The sequence below is a fragment of the Rhinolophus sinicus genome, linkage group LG02 (genome assembly GCF_036562045.2).
Source record: "Rhinolophus sinicus isolate RSC01 linkage group LG02, ASM3656204v1, whole genome shotgun sequence".
Lineage (NCBI taxonomy): Eukaryota > Metazoa > Chordata > Mammalia > Chiroptera > Rhinolophidae > Rhinolophus > Rhinolophus sinicus.
The window spans coordinates 175,595,052-175,604,061 of record NC_133752.1 but is presented as its reverse complement, the minus strand read 5'-3'; the positions used below and the strand labels follow the sequence as shown (position 1 = coordinate 175,604,061).

The 9,010-nt window shown below is 49.8% G+C and overlaps 1 long non-coding RNA gene and 1 other non-coding gene across 2 annotated transcripts; one reads left to right on the top strand and one right to left on the bottom strand.

Moving 5' to 3' along the window:
• Window positions 1-295: 295 nt before the first annotated feature.
• Window positions 296-7,835, top strand: LOC141570141 (uncharacterized). The gene is made up of 3 exons (XR_012494049.1): window positions 296-1,645; window positions 5,785-6,050; window positions 7,798-7,835. It is a non-coding gene; the product is annotated as an uncharacterized LOC141570141 (long non-coding RNA).
• LOC141570298 (U1 spliceosomal RNA) lies at window positions 548-708 on the bottom strand. The gene has a single exon (XR_012494303.1). It is a non-coding gene; the product is annotated as a U1 spliceosomal RNA (small nuclear RNA).
• Window positions 7,836-9,010: the final 1,175 nt, after the last annotated feature.

Sequence of the window (9,010 nt, the reverse complement as noted above, 5' to 3'; positions counted from 1 at the left end):
TCTTGGCTCATAATTTCTCTCTTTCAATAGTTTGAATATTTGGTTCCACTCCCTCCTGGCTTGTAGAGTTTCTGCTGAAAAACCTGATGATAATCTAATGGGCTTTCTTTTGTAAGTTACCATCTTCTTTTCCCTGGCTGCCTTGAGGATTCTTTCTTTGTCGTTGATTTTAGACAGCTTCAATACAATGTGCCTTGGAGAAAGCCTGTTGGGATTGAGGTAATTAGGTGTTCTATTTGCTTCTTGGATTCGAGGATCCAGTTCTGTCCACAAGTTTGGGAAGTTCTCATCAACAATTTGTTTGAATATATTCTCTGTTCCCTTCTCTCTTTCTTCTCCTTCTGGTATGCCCATTATTCCTATATTGCTCTTTCTGATGGAGTCAGAAAGTTCTTGTAGAGTTCTTTCATTTCTTTTAAGTCTCAAGTTTCTTTTGTTCTTCCATCCGTATCATTTCCAGGTTTCTATCTTCGATGTCACTGATTCTTTCCTCCATCTGGTCAACTCTACTACCTAAGCTGGTTATTTCATTCTTTTTTTTTTTTAAGGGGAGAGTGCGAATGCAGTCTCCCACTACCACAAATTATGCAGTCGAGATTCCAACATTTGGGGAAATCACAGGGGTCAGCACATCCGGAGTGCAATGGATAAGCCTGCCCTGGGAAAACCACCTTTATGATCATGGTATCTCCCCTGCCAGGTAAGTATGGTTATTTCATTCTTAACACGTTGTGTACGGATCACGAGAATCTTCATGAGGGATTTAAACCCCGCCGTACGCAACGTGTTAATTTCTTCTATTGAGTTCTTAATTTCCAGAAATTCTATTTGGTTCTTTTTTAAAATTTCAATCTTTTTTGTAAAATGCTCATATTGTTCTTTGATTGTGTTTCTGAGTTCATTAAACTGCCTTTCTGTGTTTTCTTGCATCTTGTTGAGTTTTTACAGAACTGCAATCTTGAATTCTCTGTCATTTAAGTCACATATTTCCATATCTTTAAGTTCCATTTCTGGAGACTTTTCACTTTCTTTCTGAGGTGTCTTGATGCCTTTGCTATTCATGGCAATTACTGATTTATTTCTCTTCCTAGACATGTACAGGAGTGGCTTCTGCAACAGATTGATAGGAAGAGGTCTTTCTTTTGTTTTCCAGTACTTGTTGGTAGGATGCTTTATTTTCTCTCTGACTGCAGTCTTTTCTTTTTCTCTCTCACATGGTAGTGCTATGTTTTCTCTGCACTATTCCAGCTTCTCACACAATGGGGGGATTCCCTGGGAGATGGGCTTCTGCTCTGTTAATAGTTTGCCTGGGTCACAGGACACAGTGTCTGTGTGGGTATGCAGAAAGCTTTTGAAGTTCCAAAGATCTTCCTGCACCAGATTCAGAGCCCGTATGTGGCAGCAGTTCTGTTTACTCCTGCAGGGATCCACCCAGATTGGTGGGGCCAGGGGCGGGGTGAGTTGTGAGAGGTGGCCCAGAGCAATGGCAGCGACCACCACCACAGCCCAGCCTGCTTCCACAGCTCCCTCCCCTTTGCCGGAAGTAGTTGGGCTGTGAATCTGTGTCTGCGGTCCACAGTTCTCAGAACAGCAAAAATTCTGTTCTTTTGATCTGACACTGCTACTTTTCCACTTCTAGCACCTGGCAGGTGGGGGTGGGGAGATCTGGGAGGGGAGGGAGGGGGCGGCTAGTCTCAGTGCTTAGGCTTCTGTTCTCTGCTCAGCAGTGAGGGCTTAAACCACTGTTTTCAGCCTTCTTCCCTCAGTCTTTTCTCTGAGGTCTCTGCCGTGAACGTTGCATTCAGCCGTGTTATATGCTTCCCCCTCAGCCCTGAGGGCCATAAGCAGAGCCCTAGCAGTCTGAGTTCTTCCCTCTTCTTCAGCTGCGGTAGTTCCGGGATGCAGTGAGCTCGGGGCACTGAGCTAGGTCTGCGTCCTGCACTCGCGCGGCTCCGTCTCCTCACTTCTCCCTTCCCTTCTCCTCTGCTCGCACAATTCGCTCACCTTTAGGTGAATTTAGTAGTGGGCCTCTTCGTCTTACCTGTCTGCTGTGCAGGGAGTCCTTTGTGGAGTTATTGTTGTTCATATAGTTGTAAATTCTAAGGGAACTTTACAGAGGCTCACCTCACGCCGCCATTTTGATGATGTCTCTCCCCCTCAGCTTTTATAAACTTTAGACAAGTTTCTTCCCAGCTATAGATCCCTGATGTTTTAGATAGGAGTGTGGGGACAGAGCCAGGAGTGCAGTTTCCAGGCTCTCAGCCTCACGTGGAAAGGTGCTGGCTCAGATAGTAAATGGCCATCAACTGTGATTGGATGGCCATCAGCTGTGGCTAGTTGGCCGTCAGCTGTAACCAGTGAGCCATTGGCCAGTAATATAACTGCTGTGGCTATGCTAGCACAAAATGGGGGCTAGCAAGAAAAATGGGGGCTAGCAAGAAGATGGTGGCTGAGCCTGCAAGAGGTGCAATGAGGGTTGAGAATTGTGTGGCTCCTGTTTCGTTTCTTCAACCCAGCTGCCAGCGAGAATATAATAGTATGACTCCCCTATCTATGGCTCCGTGGGTCTTCCTTTTGGGCCTCACCACATCCTGCATTCTTATGTGGGGAATGGGAGCAGAGACCCCGCCTGATGACTCCCTGCATGACAAATGGCGCAGTGAGCAGGGTACAGTGCCGACCAAAGCTCCCTGAAGGGTGGTGGAGCAGTTTGTACGTATGAACATTCAGTCTCAGGAAGACCAGGAGGAGCAGCTGCCGGAGAGCTGGACCCCCGTGGAGGGGTGGAAAGACCTGGATGGTTCCCCAACCAGCATAAGACGGAGAAAGCAAAGGTCTTTGCGGGCCTGTGGGCTGGGAAGTTCTTGCTGAGGCAGCCCGGATGCGGAACTAGTCCCAGGAGGAAACACTTGCTGAGTCCTCCGTGGGAGATGAGGGTGAGGTCAAGGTCATTCCTCACCCCCAGGAAAGCCCTGGTGAATGACTATGGACTATGGGGAATTGCCTTCCATCCCTAATTTAATAGAGAGCTTAACTGTTTGCTTGGGAATGTACCACCAAGTAGTGGAACTGGCGGATGTTTGCTTTTGTGTCTTGACTGGCCGCCATCAAGAATATGTAAGCACCTTGACTGTGAGTTGCTGTTTGTCGTGCGGGGCGGCCTGTGGGGTCTCTGCTCCCGCTCCCCATACAAGAACGCAGGATATGGTGAGGCCAAAAAGGAACACCCACGGAGCCATAGGTAGGGGAGTCATACCACTACGGTCTCACTGGAGGCTGGGTTCACTGGACGTGCAACCTGCTGTCCGTTTTGTCTGCAACCCACCGACGACTCTCTTTCACTCTCCTCCTCTCTCCTCCACTCTCCTCCGTAGCCGCAGCAGTTATATTAGCGGCTAATTGGCTAACTGGCTACAGCTGACAGCCAATCAGCCACAGCTGACGGCCATCTACTACCCGAGCCAGCACTCCTCCACGTGAGGCCGAGAGCCTGTAAACTACTTTCTGGGGCTCTGTCCCCACACTGTTGTTCCAGCACAGTACCCTGAGAGGCCCAGAGAGAGTGGCAGTGCCCTGAGAGCCCTGGCCGAGCCCAGGAAGTCTGGCTGAGCCCAGAGACTGGCAGTGCCCTGAGAGCCCTGGCTGAGTCCGGGAAGTCTGGCTGGGCCCAGAGAGAGTGGCAGTGCCCTGAGAGCCCTGGCCAAGCCCAGGAAGTCTGGCTGAGCCCAGAGACTGGCAGTGCCCTGAGAGCCCTGGCTGAGTCCGGGAAGTCTGGCTGGGCCCAGAGAGAGTGGCAGTGTCCTGAGAGACCCTGGCTGTGTCTGGGGAGACTGGTGGTACCCTAAGAAGCCCAGGAAGTCTGGCTGTGTCCAGAAGTACTGGTGGTGTCCTGAGAAACCCTGGCTGTGCCCTGGGAGATTGGTGGTACCCTAAGAAGCCCAGGAAGTCTGGCTGTGCCCAGAAGTACTGGTGGTGCCTTGAGAAACCGTGTGCCCAGAGAGGCTGGCTGTGTCCAGGATATTGCATTTACCTCCAGGCTCCTTGCACAGGGCCCCTTGCGGAAGATGCTTGTCGCGTAGATTGTGAAGCGAGAGTCTGTAGGGGTAGAGTGTGGGGGCAGAGCCAGGAGTGCAGTTTCCAGGCTCTCGGCCTCACGTGGAAAGGTGCTGGCTCAGATAGTAAATGGCCATCAACTGTGATTGGATGGCCATCAGCTGTGGCTAGTTGGCCGTCAGCTGTAACCAGTGAGCCATTGGTCACTAATATAACTGCTGTGGCTATGCTAGCAAAAAATGGGGGCCAGCAAGAAGATGGTAGCTGAGCCTGCAAATGGCGCAATGAGGGTTGAGAATTGTGTGGCTTCTGTTTCGTTTCTCCAACCCAGCCCCCAGCGAGAATATAGTGGTATGACTCCCCTATCTATGGCTCTGTGGGTGTTCCTTTTTGGCCTCACCACATCCTGCATTATGTGGCGAGTGGGACCAGAGACGCTGCAGGCCACCCTGCATGACAAGGAATCTAATTTCCCTTAGAGCCAATCAGTCATTATTGTTTCACTATGTTAAGCTATGTCATTTTTAAAGATGTATATATGTTTTATTTATTTTAGACAGTTTTAAGTTTATGAAAAAATTGAACAGAAGGTAGTTTCTAATATCATACATATGCCCATACATATGCCCAGAATATCATACATATGCCCAGAGAGTTCCTTTCCCTTATTCCTCCCACACAATTTCCTCTACAATTAACATCTTGCATTAGTGCAGTACATTTTGTCAAAACTGATGAAGAACTATTGCTACATTATTAACTTAAGTTCTGCTTTTTGCTGTCACCATCTGCTGAAACTTGTAAATAATTTCAGAGATTAAAATAGTCCACTGTGGGAAACATAAGACCGATTTCTGCAGTTTCTGTTTTGTTTTCACAATATATATATATATATATGGTAGCCTTTAGCTGCTGCACGTGGACAAATCTCACTGTGGGCAGATTCCCAGCTGTAAAATGGGATTATTCCAATGGAGTCCAAGAAAGGATGATGGAGATAGATTTAACTGCAAAGGCAGAGCCCTGTCCACATCTTTGGTAGACCAGGGTGATTCCCAGGCTATGGAGCCCTCAGCAGAACCTTCCCCTGCTATCAGGAAGACACAATTTGGGAGATGGGCCTGGGTGGAGGACTCTGCTCGGTTCCCACAAGCCCTGGCTGCATCCCAGGGGATCAGGGTGTCCTCTCTGTCACTTTTAGTCTACCAGGCACCCAAATGGTGCTCCCCTCCCACTGATGCTCCTAGCCAGGGGAGTGTAAAGTGTCCAGGTGATACGGGAGAGCCCCCTCACTATAGAAATTTTAAGGCTCTCTCACTTAAAATTCCCTCACTAGGAATTTTTTTTTTTAACTAAAGGAATTTTAAGTCTCCTTTTCCCTACTTTCTTAGCTCCTTAGCCCCAGTCTTAATCACTCTTCTAATCAGTTTCCTAATTCTAAACTAAAGATTGCTCCTAGCCTAAGTTACAGTGTTTCTCAACCCTGCTTCCAATGACTACTTAAAAGCCTGCTACTTAAGCTTGTTAACTGTAATCATTGTAGCCCCAGGCCATTCGAGACCTAACTCTTGGATAATTAAACACCATCCCAGAAACCAAATGGGTTTTAACACTCTTCCAGGCCAGTCCATACCTATCTCCTGGGTGAGATGAACATAATTGGGCTTCAAGTGTTATTCCTGGAGACAACACTTTTAATTTATTAACTAACATCTGTCTCTCCTCATCTAGGGGCCGTCAGGAAACAAGTTATGTCCCAGCGAGGCTTCCAGTGCACCCCGACCAAGGCAGACAATCTATGGGGAGCATTGCCTGGAGAACGACCAAATTCTTCCCTTATCTGCCCTACGCATTAACCACTGGTAGAGGCCACCACAACCTCCATCTCATCCTAGCCTCATTATTCCATCATTATAATATCATACATATGCCCAGAAGTTCATTAATATCATTATAACAGACTGAACTCTGGGAAGGGATATGCCCAGTTTAAGAGGGTAAGGTAATAGCCCCTTATCAATTACATATGTCAATCAAACGGTCCTGTGCCGGGAGGGGAACAGCCCATCTCAGAGAAAAAAAAGATAAAACACCCAGGTTCCTGCAAGCCACAGCCTTTTGAGCAGCTTCTTTTGCTGGGTCTGCTCCAAACTCTTTGCAGTGTATCTTTTCCTTCTAATAATGCCTGTGAGCCGCTTTTCTTTGTGCTTGACTGTCGTGCAGGGAGGCCTGCGGGGTCTCTGCTCCTGCTCCCCACACAAGAACGCAGGACATGGTGAGGCCAAAAAGGAACACCCACGGAGTCATAAGTAGGGGAGTCATACCACTATATTCTCGCTGGCGACATCTGCCTCTCTGCAATCTGCACTTGTTAGCTCAGCCACCATCTTCTTGCTAACCCCCATTTTTCTCCTCTTCTCTTTCTGCTAGCGCACCCACAGCAGTTATATTAGTGGCCAATGGCTCACTGGTTACAGCTGATGGCCAACTAGCCACAGCTGATGGCCATCCAATCACAGTTGATGGCCATTTACTACCTGAGCCAGCACCTGTCTCTGTGAGGCTGAGAGCCTGGAAACTACTTTCTGGGGCTCACCCCTACAGGCTCTCGCCTCACAATCTACGCAACAAGAGTCTTCCGCGAGGGGCCCTGTGCGAGGAGCCTGGAGATGAATGCAATATCTTGGACACAACCAGGCTCTCTGGGCACAGCCAGGGTTTCTCAGGGCACCACCAGTACTTCTGGGCACAGCCAGACTTCCTGGACTTCTTAGGGTACCACTAGTTTCCCCAGGCACAGCCAGGGTTTCTCAGGGCACAGCCAGACTTCCTGGACTCAGCCAGGGCTCTCAGGGCACTGCCACTCTCTGTGGGCACAGTCACACTTCCTGGACAGAGCCAGGGCTCTCAGGGCACTGCCACTCTCTATGGGCACAGCCAGACTTCCTGGACTCAGCCAGGGCTCTCAGGGCACTGCCACTCTCTCTGGGCACATCCAAACTTCCTGGACTCAGCCAGGGCTCTCAGGGCACTGCCACTCTCTGTGGGCACAGCCACACTTCCTGGACTCAGCCAGGGTTATCAGGGCACTGCCACTCTCCCTGGGCCTCTCAGGGTACCGTGCTGGAACAACAGCGGCTCACAGTCAAGGTGCTTACATATTCTCGATGGCGGCCGTTCAAGACACAAAAGCAAATATCATACCAGTTCCACTACATGGTTGTGGGGGCAGAGCCCCAGAAAGTAGTTTCCAGGCTCTCAGCCTCACATAGACAGGTGCTGGCTCAGGTAGTAAATGGCCAACTGTGATTGCATGGCCATCAGCTGTGGCTAGTTGGCCGTCAGCTGTAACCAGTGAGCCATTGGTCACTAATATAACTGCTGTGGCTACGCTAGCAGAGAGAGAGAGGAGAGGAAGAATGGGGGCTAGCAAGAAGATGGCGGCTGGGCTGGCAAGTGTGGATGGCGGTTTGCGGACAGTGTGGATCCAGCCTCCAGTGAGAGTATAGTGCCGCCAGAGAGAATATAGTGGTATGACTCCCCTACCTATGGCTCCGTGGGTGTTCCCTTTTGGCCTCACCATATCCTGCGTTCTTGTATGGGGAGCGGGAGCAGAGAGCGAGCAGGGTCTCCCGCACGACAATGGTGGTACTCGAAACTGCTCTGAACTTGAACACACAAGTGAAATATATTTAAAGCACCAATTGATGAGGTTTTTTTTTGTTTGTTTGTTTGTTTTTTAAGGTTAACAATGACCGTTTGGAAGCCTCAGGAGCCACGTGGACAAAGAGTGGTGTGGGGGCAGAGCCCCAGAAAGCAGTTTCCAGGCTCTCGGCCTCACATAGACAGGTGCTGGCTCAGGTAGTAAATGGCCATCAGCTGTGGCTAGTTGGCCGTCAGCTGTAACCAGTGAGCCATTGGCCACTAATATAACTGCTGCGGCTACGGAGGAGAGAGGAGGAGAGTGAAAGAGAGTCGTCGGTGGGTTGCAGACAAAAGGGACAGCAGGTCGCACGTCCAGTGAACCCAGCCTCCAGTGAGACCGTAGTGGTATGACTCCCCTACCTATGGCTCCGTGGGTGTTCCTTTTTGGCCTCACCATATCCTGCGTTCTTGTATGGGGAGCGGGAGCAGAGACCCCGCAGGCTTCCCCGCACGACAGTGGTGTCAAATGCCAAGGTCTACAAAGAAGCGCGGCATTCAGCCAAGATCTACAGAGAAGGCAAAATCACAGCTGTTGCAACAATGCATGAAATCTTTAAGACTGTATGACATACAAACAAGGCCACACCTAGCAAAGTCATGAAGAAACAAAGCAGTCCTGGGTGCTTCTCTTTCCCTGTGTGACCTATCGTTCTCCTTTCTTCTGGAATCTCCTATTGTCGTGCGGGAGACCCTGCTCGCTGCGCCATTTGTCGTGCAGGGAGGCCTGTGGGGTCTCTGCTCCTGCTCCCCACACAAGAACGCAGGACATGGTGGGGCCAAAAAGGAACACCCACGGAGTCATAGGTAGGGGAGTCATACCACTATATTCTCGCTGGCGACATCCGCCTCTCTGCAATCCGCACTTGTTAGCTCAGCCACCATCTTCTTGCTAACCCCCATTTTTCTCCTCTTCTCTTTCTGCTAGCGCACCCACAGCAGTTATATTAGTGGCCAATGGCTCACTGGTTACAGCTGACGGCCAACTAGCCACAGCTGATGGCCATCCAATCACAGTTGATGGCCATTTACTACCTGAGCCAGCACCTGTCTCTGTGAGGCTGAGAGCCTGGAAACTACTTTCTGGGGCTCTGCCCCCACATTGACCCACTCCTAATTCTTTGGAGTGTATTATCTCTTCTAATAAACTTCTCTTTCACCACTTTATCTCTGTCTCATTCAAGTTTTTCTGGAGTCGCCAAGAACCTGGACGCAGCACCGAGGAGGGCCCATCCTCCGGTAACATAGCAGATAG